Genomic DNA, 14,803 nt, shown 5'->3' on the forward strand with positions numbered 1-14,803 from the left:
ACAATTCTATTGGGTGGTTATTAGCAGCACCTCCAATTTATGGGAAGCAAACCCAGGCACTGACAGGTTAAGCAACTCATCCCAGGCCAAACAGCTATCGGAATTGGGGCTCGAACCTGGGCTGAGGGGCTCTGTGTTGTCTCTGATGGCCACAGAGAAGGTAGAATCGGAGGAAGGCCCTGAGGAGGAAGCAGCTGGACAAGTTAGGAGGAGGGGGAGGAAATTGTGAGAGTCTTTATTTTATTACCAGGCCTTAGAAAAGCCCAGTTGTGGTTTGAGATGATAGGTAATACAGATTCTATGTTATGGCATTTTCAAAAACTTACTTTTTAAAATGCAAGAAATACCGTAGTTTTTAAAGTATCCGGTGGATACTGTCCTGTGTTTGCGTATTTGTTGCTTCAGGATTTTTCACGAGTTATTTCATGCATGCAGATTATTCCAAGTGGAATTCAAGTGTCTGAAGCAAGAGAAAGTGCCACTTTTTGTGTGACCCTTACCGCTGCACTCCTGAGGCATGCGGCAGGTGTGGACAAATGCTGGCTTAACTGAACTAAAACCCTGAACGAGTCTCTCTTTCACCACCTCTTACCGAAGGAAATCAGTGTAGAAAAAGTGGTCACATCATATAAGACGATATTTAAAATTTACTGCACAATAAAAACCCACAAATATTATCTGGTAGGAAATAGAAATAGAGGAGAAACTCCAAGAGTATTTTTGTCTCTGAAAGACTAAATATGATAAGAACAAGTCAGCAAATTCCAAAAAAAGAAGCATGAATTGGTAAAAAAAAAAATAAATAAATAAATAAAAATTAAAAAAAAAAAAAAAAAGGCAAAAAAATTAAATGGGACTACTCTATTTTCTGACCTGGAAAGTTCTGACTTTGTAATTATAAATCCTTGCTGCTCATGCTACACAAATGAAAGAATAAAGGTTAAATATTCAAAGAAAATACAGAAGAACTGTTAAAAAAATTTTTTTTTCAACATTTATTTATTTTGGGGACAGAGAGAGACAGAGCATGAACGGGGGAGGGGCAGAGAGAGAGGGAGACACAGAATCGGAAACAGGCTCCAGGCTCTGAGCCATCAGCCCAGAGCCTGACACGGGGCTCGAACTCCCGGACCGCGAGATCGTGACCTGGCTGAAGTCGGACGCTTAACCGACTGCGTCACCCAGGCGCCCCCAAAAGAACTGTTTTAAAGATAGAAATGAGACAGATGGAATGAGACCAACATCAAATTTATTTTAAACCGGCTTTCTGTTCTTTCTCTTCAACTACAATTTTACTAGAAAGGTTCACCTTCTCACATTCTTGACTGGATTTCTCCACTAGAGAAAACCATAAAAGGTCATTCCATGCCCATTTAAAAGGCAAAATGTGGGGCGCCTGGGTGGCGCAGTCGGTTAAGCGTCCGACTTCAGCCAGGTCACGATCTCGCGGTCCGTGAGTTCGAGCCCCGCGTCAGGCTCTGGGCTGATGGCTCAGAGCCTGGAGCCTGTTTCCGATTCTGTGTCTCCCTCTCTCTCTGCCCCTCCCCCGTTCATGCTCTGTCTCTCTCTGTCCCAAAAATAAATAAACGTTGAAAAAAAAATTTTAAAAAATAAAAAAAAAAATAAAAGGCAAAATGAAAATGAAGAATTATGGTCGCCCATATTGAAATTAAGACATGATTTTATCAACAGGACTGCCCTTAAAGTTTTCATTTATTTATTATCTATCTATTTATTTATTTTAATTTTTAAAAAAGGTTTATTTATTTTTGAGAGACACAGAGCATGAGCAGAAGAGGGGCAGAAAGAGAGGGAGACACAGAATCCGAAGCAGGCTCCAGGCTCTGAGCTGTCGGCACAGAGCCCAACACAGGGCTTGAAGCCATGAACCGCAAGATCATGACCTGAGCCAAAGTCAGATGCCCAACTGACTGGGCCATCCAGGCACCCCTGGATTGTCCTAAAAGCTTAAAGGTGAAAGACTATAAAATAATAGAGTGAGCTCAGAGGTCCAAGTCAAAATGGAGATAGAGTTTGAGGCTTTGAGTAATAGGTATACAATAGTGGATGGCGTACAGGCTATCACCCAGACTACTGAGTTTCAGAATCACCTGAGCCCAGAGAATTGTTAGAGGGTCTACAAAGAGAATTAGCACGAGGAGATAAAAGTAGAAGGGAGGGAATAACATGTGGGGGGAAAAACAATTCTTTGAAAAGAAAACCACGGGCCCAAAATGGTGTCACTTGGGCCAAGTCGCCACACTGGGGCTTAATAACCTAACCTGACTGCCGTTCCAACCTTCCCCAGAAATGCAGTCTTAAGTGGGCAATCTGTCCCACGGACCCTCTCCATCCCCCAGAGGAAGATGAGGCAATCCACTAACAAGACCCTTCTGTCCCAGAAAAAAGGTGACCTCATCTGAAATAATCCTTTTTTTCTGTTCATGACTTCCTTCTCCTGCCTTTTAAAGCCTTTCCCCTTTGTTGCCCTTTGGAGCTCCCCCTACTTGCTAGGTGGGATGCTGCCAGATTCATGAATCAGTTTCTTTATTTTTTGGGTTTTCTTTAAAATTTTATGAAGTCATCTCTACATCCAACGTGGGGCTCAAACTCACCATCCTGAGATCAGGAATCGCATGTTCCACTGAATGAGCCAGCCAAGTGTCCCATGAATCATTTCATAAAGCCCATTAGTTAGATCTTCATATTTACTAAGCTGAACTGTCTTTAATCAAAGAATTAAGAGGTATAACCTGTGTCCGAGACTACTCTATTTGAGGAGAGAAAGCACATGCACAAGAAACAGTAAGGGACAAGCCAGTAGAAACTACTGAGTCAGTGAGAAGAAAGTGATAAAGCAGAAAAAACGCTGGGCTGCTAATAGTGAAATCTACATTCTAATGTGAGCCCTGTTAACAACTTGTGTGAAAAGATTTGCAAGACACCTCTCTGAGCTTTAATTTCCTCAGCAATAAAACCATCATGGGCTCTTTAAATTCTAACTATTCATGCCACTGGTTTTCTTGAATGGCTTTAAAAAAAAAATTATGATAGTCCTTAAGCACTGACATATGGTTTTTACTTAGAATCCCACGTAAAGATGTAAAAACAGAATTTTTATGTGCTTTTAACTCCAGTACAACTATTAAACCAAAACAAATCTAAAAAAAAAAGTGCTTAAAACAGCAATAAAACTAAAATAGCATTAATTTTCTATCATGCTGCTCTGTAAAAATTAGATTTCTGATCATCATTTGACATACTATCAATTGTGATGACCGTGAATTACTTTGTACTATTTTCTTACAGCTTATCAAAATGAATATTCTAATATATTACTTTTTTTTCCTTTTTGCACTTCTCTGTATTTTATACATCTTCTGTGATAAATCTGCATTTTTTTCCAATTGAGTTTTTAAAAATCATAGCTTTATTGGGAAATAATTCACAGACCATGCATTTTACACATTTAGAATGCACAACTCAACAGTTTTCAATTATTCACAAAGTTGTGCAACTATGTCACGACACATTTTGGAGTACTGCATCAGCTCAGAACCTCCCCCACTCTTATACCCATGTATCTATTAGAAGTCACTTTCCAGTCTCTCAAGTCCCTCTGCCCCAACTCCAGGCAACCTTCCATGTACTTTGTGTCTCTATGGATTTGCCTATTCTAAATATTTCACATAAATGTTATCGTACAGTATGGGGTATTTTATTACTGGCTTCTTCTGTTTAGTGTGATGTTTTCAAGGTACATCCACGTGGTAACATACTACCAATACTTCAGTTCTTTCATGGCCAAAAAAAAATTCCATTGTTTCAACATTCTACATTTCATCCATTCATCAGCTGATGGACATTGGAGTTGTTTCTACTTTTTGGCTAGTATAAGTAATGCTGCTATAATCATTCCTATACAAGTTTGGTTGGGTTTTTGTTGTTGTTGTTGTTTTCTTTTTCGAACACCTGCTTTCAGTTCTTCTCAGCATACACTGAGAAGTGGAATTGCTGGGTCATATGCTAATTTGATGTTTATGTTTTTGAGAAACCACACTTTCCGCACTTGTCATGCCATTTTACGTTCCCACCAGCAATGAATAAGGGTTCCAATCTCTTTATTTCGAGGTACAAAGTGACATCTCATTGTGGTTTTGATTTGCATTTCCCTGATAGCTAATGATGTTAAGCATCTTCTCATGTGTTTTTTGGCCACCCGTGTATCTTTTTTGGAGAGATGTCTGTTGAGGTATTTTGCCCACTTTTAAATTGATTATTTGTCTTTTCATGGATTTATAAGTTGCATTACTTTTTTTTTTTATGTTTATTTATTTTGAGAGAGGGTGAGTGAGAGAGTGAACAAGGGAAGGGGCAGAGAGAGAGGGAGAGACAGAGAATCCCAAGCAGGCTCTGTGCTGTCAGTGCAGAGCCCGACAGGTGGCTCGATCTCATGATCTATGAGCCATGGATGAACCATGATCCACGAACCATGAGATCATGACCTGAGCCGAAATCAAGAGTCGGATGCTCAACTGACAGGGCCACCCAGGCGAGCCATTGTTGCATTACTTTTATACTCAGAAAAAACTTTAAAAAGTCTTGAACATACGCTAGTTTAATTACTAAGAATGTGACAGGGTTGATACAAAAACTGAGAGTGGTGTTAGTAAAGAAACTGTCGCCATTCCTGGTGTACTCCTTTATCCACCTGTGGGCAGACAGGCTGATTTAGCTGGTAAATTTGGTAATAACTAAGCTTGCCACCTTCTTCCTCAAGTGAGCCCATCCGCAGAGAACACACTCTGCTCTGCTGTTTTAGCTGGCAGGCAGCCGGGTAGGAAAAGACACGGAGAAGACGAAGGGTGAGCCAAAATATTAGACAGACGGACACGAAGGACGTGGGATGGGACAGGCACTTCGATGCAGACACAGAGACCAGGAGTTTGTAGAGGAAACGACAAAAGCTTGGCTGGATGGGAAAGGCGTGAGAAGTGGCTGGAGGCTGACTCCAGGTGTCTTGTCTGCTCACACAGCCCTGTTCCAGCTCAAATCCCAACTCCAAAGCCTTTCTCCCAGTCTCTCGGCAACCCTTCTAACTTTATTTCCCACTAGCCTTTTATAAAACCTTTCCCTGGCTACAATGGACAACTTATTTACCTCTAAAATTAACAAGGATTTTTAAAAACAAGGTATGTAATACTGGTAAGGGTTCAATGAAATACACATTGGCACATGTTCAAATTGAATGTAAATTGGCACAACTTACAGAAAACAATTTTACAACATGTAGCAAGAATAATTTTTTTAATAATTTTTTTAATGTTTATTTATTTTTAGAGAGAGACAGAGTGCAAGTGGGGGGTGGGGCAGAGAGAGGGGGAAGACACAGACTCTGAAGCAGGCTCCAGGCTGTGAGCTGTCAGCACAGAGCCTGACGTGGGGCTCGAACCCACGAACTGTGAGATCATGACCTGAGCCGAAGTCGGACACTCCACCGACTGGGCCACCCAGGTGTCCCAACACTTCATTTCCTTGGTCAATGACAGTACGAGTGATTTTTTTTTCTCTTTGGCACTCTTCTGTATTTTGCATATTTAAAGATATATTTTTATACTAAATAAAAATGTTTTAAAGTTGAATAAAGAACACACATTTAAAAAAAAATCACCAGGAATGCTAGTAGTAATCTAAATATTAATATTGTTCATTTCTTTCAAAAGAAAATAATATAAGTAAATACAAGAGTATCACACAAATTTAGCAGATTTAAAACACACCATTTACTGAGTGCTTTCTGTAGGTTAAACACTGTGGAGGTTAAACACTTTGACATACATTTTGGAACGTGTGTTTATCCATCGTCTCAGAAGTAAGTCATTGCTTCATTTGCTCTATTTGAGAACCATCAAAGAGTTGCCTTATATATTTGCCAGTAACCTTGAGAAACAGGAGTTTCTACAAAGCCAGTTTTTAAGGGCACAAAGTATAGATCTCTATGGAGGAATATTACAGATCTTAGAAATAAACTCATCTGAATGGTTACAGAATTTGTCCCTATATGTTTACCAAATCCTAAGTCAAAAAGGTGGCATCTGAAATTCTGGTAAAATGAAAAAATAAAAATCTACACAATATTTACTGAATTAATTATAAATTATACTAACCAGAAAAGTTTCTCATGCAGTTTTCCTTTACTTTCTAAAAAAGTTAAAATGAATCTACATACATAAAGCTGTATACATTCTTGGGACTTGCATTTTTCATCAAATGTTTTAAACGCTGACTTCCACTGCATTTCTCACAGCACTTACTATTAATACTGATCACCTATGGGTTCAAACATTAACCATTAAGCTGATAGGAACCAATGCTAGGTTTGGATTCATTCACAAGCCACCATATTTCAAAATTATTCACCAAAATGGGTATGGATGCTGTAATGTGTACACACACATGTATACTGTAATGTGCAGGTTCGTATGGATATTAGTAAAATTAAGGAATGAACCCAACTAAGATAAAGAACATAATCCATACAGCATCAAACACAATTTTAACACTATTTTTAAATTACAAAACCTAAGCCAGGAGTTCTCTAGCTTAGTTTCTATTGTTCTTTTGAACAAGAAGTAACAACTCACTGATTCTATCATTTCCAAAGTTATTAGGAAATTTCAGTATGAGCTGAGGCTGCTATATTTACTTTCAATGAAGGCTCTCATTGTTTCATATGGCCCTTTCAATGCATCCTGCATACCTAAGGGGCAGATCATTCATTTGAAAACAATTACTTTGTGTTTTACAATAAAAGCAGTGGCTTGATACACTTGTGGAATGACTATCTCACCAAGTCTCAAAGTTCCACAGCGACATCTCACCATCCGGTCAGTGTAGCTAGTATCATCCCAGTCGTATGTTGTTACTGGCACCCAAACAATCTCTTCACTTCAGATGAGTCCCGGCCATCTCCAACATGCCGCTACCAACGTCCCATTATGTGGCCCTAACTTCCGGTCCTTTTTACTGTCACTCACTCCCACCTCCATTTCCCAGTCTGAGCACATCAAGGACTGCAGACTCCTGCAATTCCGTCTGACCTAACAGTGACATATTGATTTATATCTAGAGCATACTGAAAGTTAACTGAAAGGCAGGAAGAGAGACGGGTGTAAAAGTGACTATGATTTCTTTAAGTTATTCAAGAGAATGTATTTTGATGGGGTTTTGGGAAAAGAATAAATGCCAGAGCAAGGCAGTTTACTCTAGGTAACAAATTCTAATAAAAGGATAAACCAATAGAGAAAAAAATTCGTCCCAGAGAAGGATCCCTTATGTTGCGTTAGAAGATTGTTGGCAGGGGCGCCTGGGTGGCGCAGTCGGTTAAGCGTCCGACTTCAGCCAGGTCACGATCTCGCGGTCTGTGAGTTTGAGCCCCGCGTCAGGCTCTGGGCTGATGGCTCGGAGCCTGGAGCCTGTTTCCGATTCTGTGTCTCCCTCTCTCTCTGCCCCTCCCCCGTTCATGCTCTGTCCCTCTCTGTCCCAAAAATAAATAAACGTTGAAAAAAAAAATTAAAAAAAAAAAAAAAAAAAAAAGAAGATTGTTGGCAGAGGGGTGCCTGAGTGGCTCAGTCAGTTAAGCATCTGACTCTTGATTTTGGCTCTGATCTCATGGTTTGTGAGTTCAAGCCCCACATCGGGCTCTGCACTGATAGCATGGAGCTTGCTCGGGATTCTCTCTCCCTCTCTCTCTGCCCCTCCCCTGCTCGCTCTCACTCTCTCAAAATAAATAAATAAACATTAAAAAAAAAAAAGATTGTTGGCAGCATACGATTTTCCCCAGAGATGTTTTATGTCAGTGGCAAGTATTCCCTAATGAAAACACACATGATAAAAAGAGACAGTACTATAAAATATACTCTAGTATAGCCTAGGTCTGTGCGCTCAAAGTATACTTGCACTCAGAATTTCTTCCTGACAAATCCATCAGACATCTTCAGCAGGATGAGAGATATCCATGGATTTTGACTCTAAAGTAAAGCTTCTGTTCAACTTTAATTATAGAAAAAATACGAATTTTTGAATAACGCCATTTTCCTCAACTTAAAATTTATCTACCTTTTCTTCTCTTTGGAGCATTACTACTTTTGTAATAGGGAAGGAAGGAGAGGCAGGAGGGAAGGAGTAACATTTGTATTCCTCCCCCACTTCAAGTTTATAACAGACTATGACCTGCTCCGACTTTTGAACTTTCCATAGAAGATAGAAGAATAGAAAGAAACCAAAAGGTGAGGTAAGGCACAATATGCTGTAGTGGCATTCTGGATACCATCTCACATACTCTGAAGAGCTAGAACAGAGTGGAGACTCTCCAGCAAAGGCTGCACAAAGTACATGGCTTTATACAAAGTACTGGACAAGGACACGGAGGCTTTAGTTGTAAGACAGGCATTCTTAGAATATTTGTTTCCTCAATATTGATAAGTGTTTCCTCAGTCTTGAAAAGTGCTTCTGGAGCAGAATTTTTGCTTATAAGCTTTTTGCACATGTAGGTATGGATACTCTTTGAACTTGTCAGCGAAGGCAAGCCATTTTGACAAAGGTCAAAGTCTGTTGGAGTTCACTAGCAAATCCCCAGGTATACAGCTAAAAAAGGACAAAAAGCCTGTAGGCATCAAAATCTACAAAATTATAATTAAATAAGAGGCCACTTGATAGAAGTAAAAACTACCTCCTGATTACACATTCTTTTATTTCGGGTGAATAAGAAATAGATCGTCCTTTGGCTAGTGAAAATATGAGCTTTGCTTGATAAAGACACAGGTGATCAATTTTTAAGCTTGAGCTCAGATATGAGACAAAGAAGACAAACCATTTTTTGTCTTCTCAGTCACAAAACATACACGATTAAAATAAGCAAGTCACGGGGGCGCCTGGGTGGCTCAGTCGGTTAAGCGTCCGACTTCAACTCAGGTCACAATCTCGCAGTCTGTGAGTTCGAGCCCCACGTCGGGCTCTGGGCTGACAGCTCAGAGCCTGGAGTCTGCTTCCGATTCTGTGTCTCCCTCTCTCTCTGCCCCTCCCCCGTTCATGCTCTGTCTCTCTCTGTCTCAAAGATAAATAAACGTTAAAAAAAAAATTAAAAAAATAAGCAGGTCACAGAACCTTGTTTCTAATTCTGGCTCTTTACATTGCTTCCACGATGCTTTACGTATGACTCTGTCAGCATGGCAAAGAACTCCACAACAATTTTTTAACTACTGGAGCAAAAGGAAGAAAGTGATTATAAGCTGTTGAAGAAAATAAAGCCTGCCGACTGAATCTGGATGAAGAAGTCACAAATGGGCAGACAGCCTTTTCCTTTCTGATCAGAATAGTTTCTACAAACTTCTATTTCCCTTTTTATCTGAGCTGCATTTGAGGGAGGAAATCACAGATTAGTGGGTAAGAGTCCTTTGAAGACCTAAGTAAACTGTTTTCATGCTCCACCAGCAGGGGAAAAACAAACTGAAGTAAACTTTGGTGTTTCATAAGGTACAGAAGAAATAACTCCACTAGGGGGCTTCAGTAAATAAAATACATATCCACAAAAATAAGTTCTCATTAAAAAAACCATAAGCAATGTTTTTCAGTTCATCTGTAAACTCTTAAGATTTAGCTGCACAGTGGTAATATGTGCAGAAGGGAAAAACAGTGGAAAAAGCAATGCATGCACAAAATAAAGTCAGTGGTATGCTCTCAAATACCCAGGAACAACATCATTCTTTTTTCTTTTCTTTTTTTTCTTTAATGCTATTTTTTAGAGAGACAGATCGTGAGAAGGGGAGGGGCAGAGAGAGAGGGAGACAGAATCTGAAGCAGGCTCCAGGCTCCGAGCTGGCAGCACAGAGCCCGATGTGGGGCTCGAACCCACGGACCGTGAGATCATGACCTGAGCCGAAGTCAGACGCTTAACCGACTGAGCCAGAACAACATCCCGGTGACCCAGGAACAACATCATTCTTAACTTTATCATAAAGTTTACATATTTTAAGGAAATTATTTGTTTCAAAATCTGTAATATAAAAGATCTTTAAAATGTTAGTTTGCCTTCATTCAAATTAGAAACCCACAGCCACTTAATTCACCGAGTTTTCTAGATGCAGCAAACACAGAAAAAACCAGCAATTACTTAGGTAGTGGTCTTACAGGAAAAACAGGCTAAGTAATTAGGAGCATTAACAGACAGGACAGTTACAAAATATTGCTAATTCCTGAAATCTCTTAGGTACCGTCATTTCAAATGTCAAAAGGCCAATGTCAATAAAGGTGACAGTATTTGTCACATACTGCTCCAGCAATTCCTCCCACGGTCAAAAGGAAGACTAAACTTAATGTGTCAGTATTTTGACAGACACGTACTATCTTTCCTTTCCACATGGCTAATGATGGAAAACAGGAAGTAGTAAGAGATGGCAGGGAGGAGTGATGTGATGGCAAAAAGTTTCCATCTCCAAACATGTTGGCACAATCTCCCAACTGTGACTAAAACAATGTAGGAAATCTCAAGCTATCATAATATTCAGAAGTTTTACATTTTTTTGCTTTTTAGATTGCTCGGACAGAGCTTTTATTTTTATTTTATTGAGATGCAGTTGACTATTGATGTATTTCTTCAAAGAATACTATAAATAAATCATTTGAAATGCATGAAAAACAAAAGTATTCCCTCGGTAAAAGGGAATATAATTTCCCCCAAGGGAATGATTCCTAGATAAAGAAAAGCCTGTATTTGTGTGAATCTTCAGGGCCCTAAACTGGAGAGAATGCTCACAACAGTATCAAGACACAGATACACTGAGTGTAGAATTTCTCAATAAAAATATAATCCTTGGAGAGGCCACTTAAATCATTTAAGAGCTTTTTTAAAAAATGAAAATTGCCAAACTCTCAATTATTTTTCCTCAAATTAAAAAAACCTGCTAAGACTAATTTGTAGGAATTATATTCTTTCTTATCCAAAGAAAATGGTGCCAATAGACAGTCATCTAGATTTAGATACAAATGAAAACACTGTATTTTCCTGCTATGATGTGCATCTATGTATGTCTCAGGAAACAAGCAACATCCAATCATTACGTATTCCCCAGGTCTGTCTCTGATCTTTTAATACTCCACACAATGCCAACACTGTGACAGCTCTATAATGACTAGATTTTAGAGGGATTTGGCTTACTGAACGGGTAATTTAAGATTTCTTTATACCATAAGGGTTGGGGAGGAGGCATATTTCTTATATTAGATTACACCAAATATTAATTAGGGCTCCTGATGAATTTCGACAATGAATTTTAATATTAAATGTAGATGTAAACAGTGCAAAGTAGTATTAGGGGAAGTTTAATAGAATATATAAGAGAAGAACAATGATAGGTCCTATTGATCCCACTGAGGTCAGTTAGCCGTAAGGTTAGTTTTCCAACAGGGTTATCCTTCGGTTTTAATAGCTCTGAACAAGAGATCGTTCCATGCAAATCACCATCCCTGTTGCAAAAACAACTTAAAGCTCGTACATAGTCAGCATGTCCGTAGTTTTGTATCGAAAGTGCCGTATTTCCTTCTAACTTTATCTAAACCACCATACATGAGTTACTTGTTTGCTCGTAACCAGGCTCCTAGTATTTTTGAACCAAAAAATATACCCTTTCTTTCTGAATTTTGCTGAAAAGATTTTCTCTTTCCTTTGACAAGAAATGCCATCATGCAGAGAAGCACATTTATACCCATTCAAGCTCTCCCTACTTAGTAACACAGGTAAAGGAAACAGAGAGTCACAAAGCATCTTGACACATTGTTGACATGCAGATGTAAATAACTGTAACAATGACACCCCAGGAAATGACTGAGCACCCTAGTCATCTTACAACCTCCACCAAACATGCACTTGTCCACCTGTTTATCCTACTCAGGGTTAAGACAGTCATCTCCAAGAGGAAGAGACTTCTTGGAACTTTCTTCCTGCACAGAAACTTCTCAGTTTGGAAAAGAAAAGAAAAAAAAGAAAAGAAAAGAAAAGAAAAGAAAGAAAAGAAGAGAAGAGAAGAGAAAAGAAAAGAGAGAAGAGAAGAAAGAAAAAGAAAGAAAGAAAGAAAGAAAGAAAGAAAGAAAGAAAGAAAAAAGAAGGAAGAAACTTCTCAGTTTGACTATCACAGCACTTTAAGAAAAGGATTTTTAAACTTACCCTATTGGATTTACCCCAGACTCTCAGGATAGGAAGACATCCTAAAAATCATGTAGCAATACTGTCGCTACGAGCTGCCCAATAAGATCCTAGCCATTTGCCAGCTACATGTGGCTACTGAGCGCTTGAAATGTGGGTAGTCTGAACTCACATGTACTCTAAGTATCAACACCAGCTTTTGTAGATTTAGTACGGAAGAATGTAAAATATCTCATTCTCAATTTTCCAAACATTCCATTTGAAACTGTATGGTTTAAGTACAATATATTAAAGTTAATTTCACTTGTTTCTTTACCTTGTGAATGAGACTAGAAAACTTTACATTGCTTATGTAGCTTGCATTACAGCTGGATTGTCACAGACCTGCCGTCCCTTCCAGCACTGTTTACAGACCTACAGACTTAGTGCTGATAGCAAATAGGAGTATCTATCACTGGACATTTCCCAATTACAACTGCCAGTTAAAAGCCAAAAGAAAAAGCAGTTATTTTCTCGATCAGTTGATATTATCAAAAATAACTTAAGAAGAGTATAAAAATAGAATCACTTTGCCCTGACACCATTTTAAGGAAAGATTACTTCAAAGGGGAAAAAATAGCACAGGACGCAAAAACCACACCTCTGAAGAAACTATGATGGGAAATAAGCAAATCATGTTTTTCTAATAAAGTAGATCTGAATGCTGATTGTAAGGCAAACCTTTAAAGGGAAATTAACATTTATTTCCTTTCCAGTACCTAGGGCCTCAGAAAAATAAAATGTGTAAGATTGTGTCTTTATTATTGAAGCACCTTCAACCACAAACAACCATTAGCATTATAAAAAGGGAAATAATTATCATAACCTCATGCTCCTGTCCAAAACAAACAAACAAACAAACAAAAACCCCAAAACCCAAAACGACTCAAAAGCAAAATAAGAAACATCCGCTTCTCTAGGGCTGAGCAGGCTACCTTTCTTCCACAAATCTTATGAAATAAGAAAATATATTTTAAAATAAATATTTTGTACAATTTTTAAGTGTATTTTAAACATGAAAAATTCAAAATCAATTTCTAGATTTCTTCCTCTATCATGACATTTTTCTTCTTTATTTGATTTAAAAACATTCAGGCCTCCGGGACTTTTAAGGGAAAAAAATCCAGTGTATTTCGGAATCTATGAAAATATCTTTAAAAGGATAGAGGAGGTGACAGCTCATTAAAGAATCGTGGGGGAAAGCTTCCTTCGGTGTTCAGAGCATGCAAGAATCACTTCTAGAAAACTGTCAATACAAAAAATGAATTTGAGGAAATTTAGATCAACGATTCCCCACGGCTTCCACAACAGCTGATCAGATACTTTCTATAGTGTCCTAGCAAATTTATCATCCAAAAAAAGGAGGGGGGGGGCATATTTGCTTGTCAATTTCTTTATCCATTTTGAGATTCATCAGCTGGGTATAATCCTCAGACTTCAATTCGCCAGGTGATACATTCCTCAGAAACCTTTTTCTTGTGCATTTAAATACCAAGCTCAATTACGCCGCGAGCACAGTAAGCAGAAAGGATTGTACATATTTTCACAGGGTGTTGATTGGATGCGGTTTCCTGTCCTGGTGTAAAGAGTGACGGGCCAATCTCTTTCTGAGCATAATCCTTAAACACTGAAATCACTCTCAAAGAATCGAGCCTTCTAACACTGCCCAAGAGGTAAAAGACTGCCAAAATTTCCATTAGAGCATCCTATTTTTAGAGTCCTTGGAATTGGTCTTCAAAATTGCATTCCGCGGCACGTATCTGAATAAGTTTACGGAGGGATCAAAATAAGCATCCTAAGGTCGCAACCTTCCTAAGCCTAGAAGGGGATTTAAAGCGTTCAAACTGTAATTTTTTTATAACCTTAACTTTAAATCGTATCAACACGCGAGTTACAAACGAACATTAAGGTAAATACCGGCCCAGAAGGAGGTACGGCAGGGAGACACTCGGCGGCGCTCGGTGGAGGCGGGGGCGCAGGTACGAAGGCAAAGCGGGGCCACCCCCGAGGGCGCAGAGCCAGAGCCGGGGCCGTGGGCTGCTGCCGCGGGGAGGAGGCGCGGACACCCGGGCCGGGGGGACGGGAGGCGCGCCGGCGGGCGCAGGGGGCGCGGGGCTACACCTCCCCGGCAGCGCAGAGGCGGCGCGCGGCGCACAGCGCGGGGGAGGCGCGCGGGGTCCCGGGGGCTTTCCATCCCGGCCGCGAGCCGGCCGCTGCCCCGCACCGCTCTCCCTCTCCCTCTCCTCACCTGGGAGTCGGAGGCGACCGGAGGGCTACGGCTGCGCGCCGGGTCTGTCTCCAGCCCCGCTCGCTGACATGGCGGCCGAAGCGCTGTCACAGAGCCTGCTCGGCTCTCCCGCCGCTCCGGTGGAGACACCTTCTGCCTTCCCGCCCCGCCTCTCTCTGCGCACCCTTCCCGGCGGGCCGGCGGGCGGCGGGCAGCCCGCGACCGCGGAGCATAGAGCGCGAGCGGCTAGAGAGGAAGCGCAGGGACAACCATAGAGTAACAGGTCCAGACACAACCCGGATGGTCCGTCTCTCTCCACGTCCGTCCACTCACAATCC

The 14,803-nt window shown here is 40.3% G+C and overlaps 1 protein-coding gene across 2 annotated transcripts in view; it reads right to left on the reverse strand.

Annotated features, from left to right (window-relative positions):
- CNST (consortin, connexin sorting protein) overlaps positions 1-14,803 on the reverse strand; it is a 118,219-nt gene extending 103,416 nt beyond the window's left edge. The window contains exon 1 of one of the 2 annotated variants that reach the window (XM_043568450.1): positions 14,487-14,803. The gene's annotated coding sequence lies outside the window, so the exon portion shown is untranslated. The remainder of the gene's footprint in view (positions 1-14,486) is intronic. The other variant, XM_043568449.1, reaches the window with a different exon arrangement.

Source organism: Prionailurus bengalensis, chromosome E4 (assembly GCF_016509475.1).
Source record: "Prionailurus bengalensis isolate Pbe53 chromosome E4, Fcat_Pben_1.1_paternal_pri, whole genome shotgun sequence".
Classification (NCBI taxonomy): domain Eukaryota; kingdom Metazoa; phylum Chordata; class Mammalia; order Carnivora; family Felidae; genus Prionailurus; species Prionailurus bengalensis.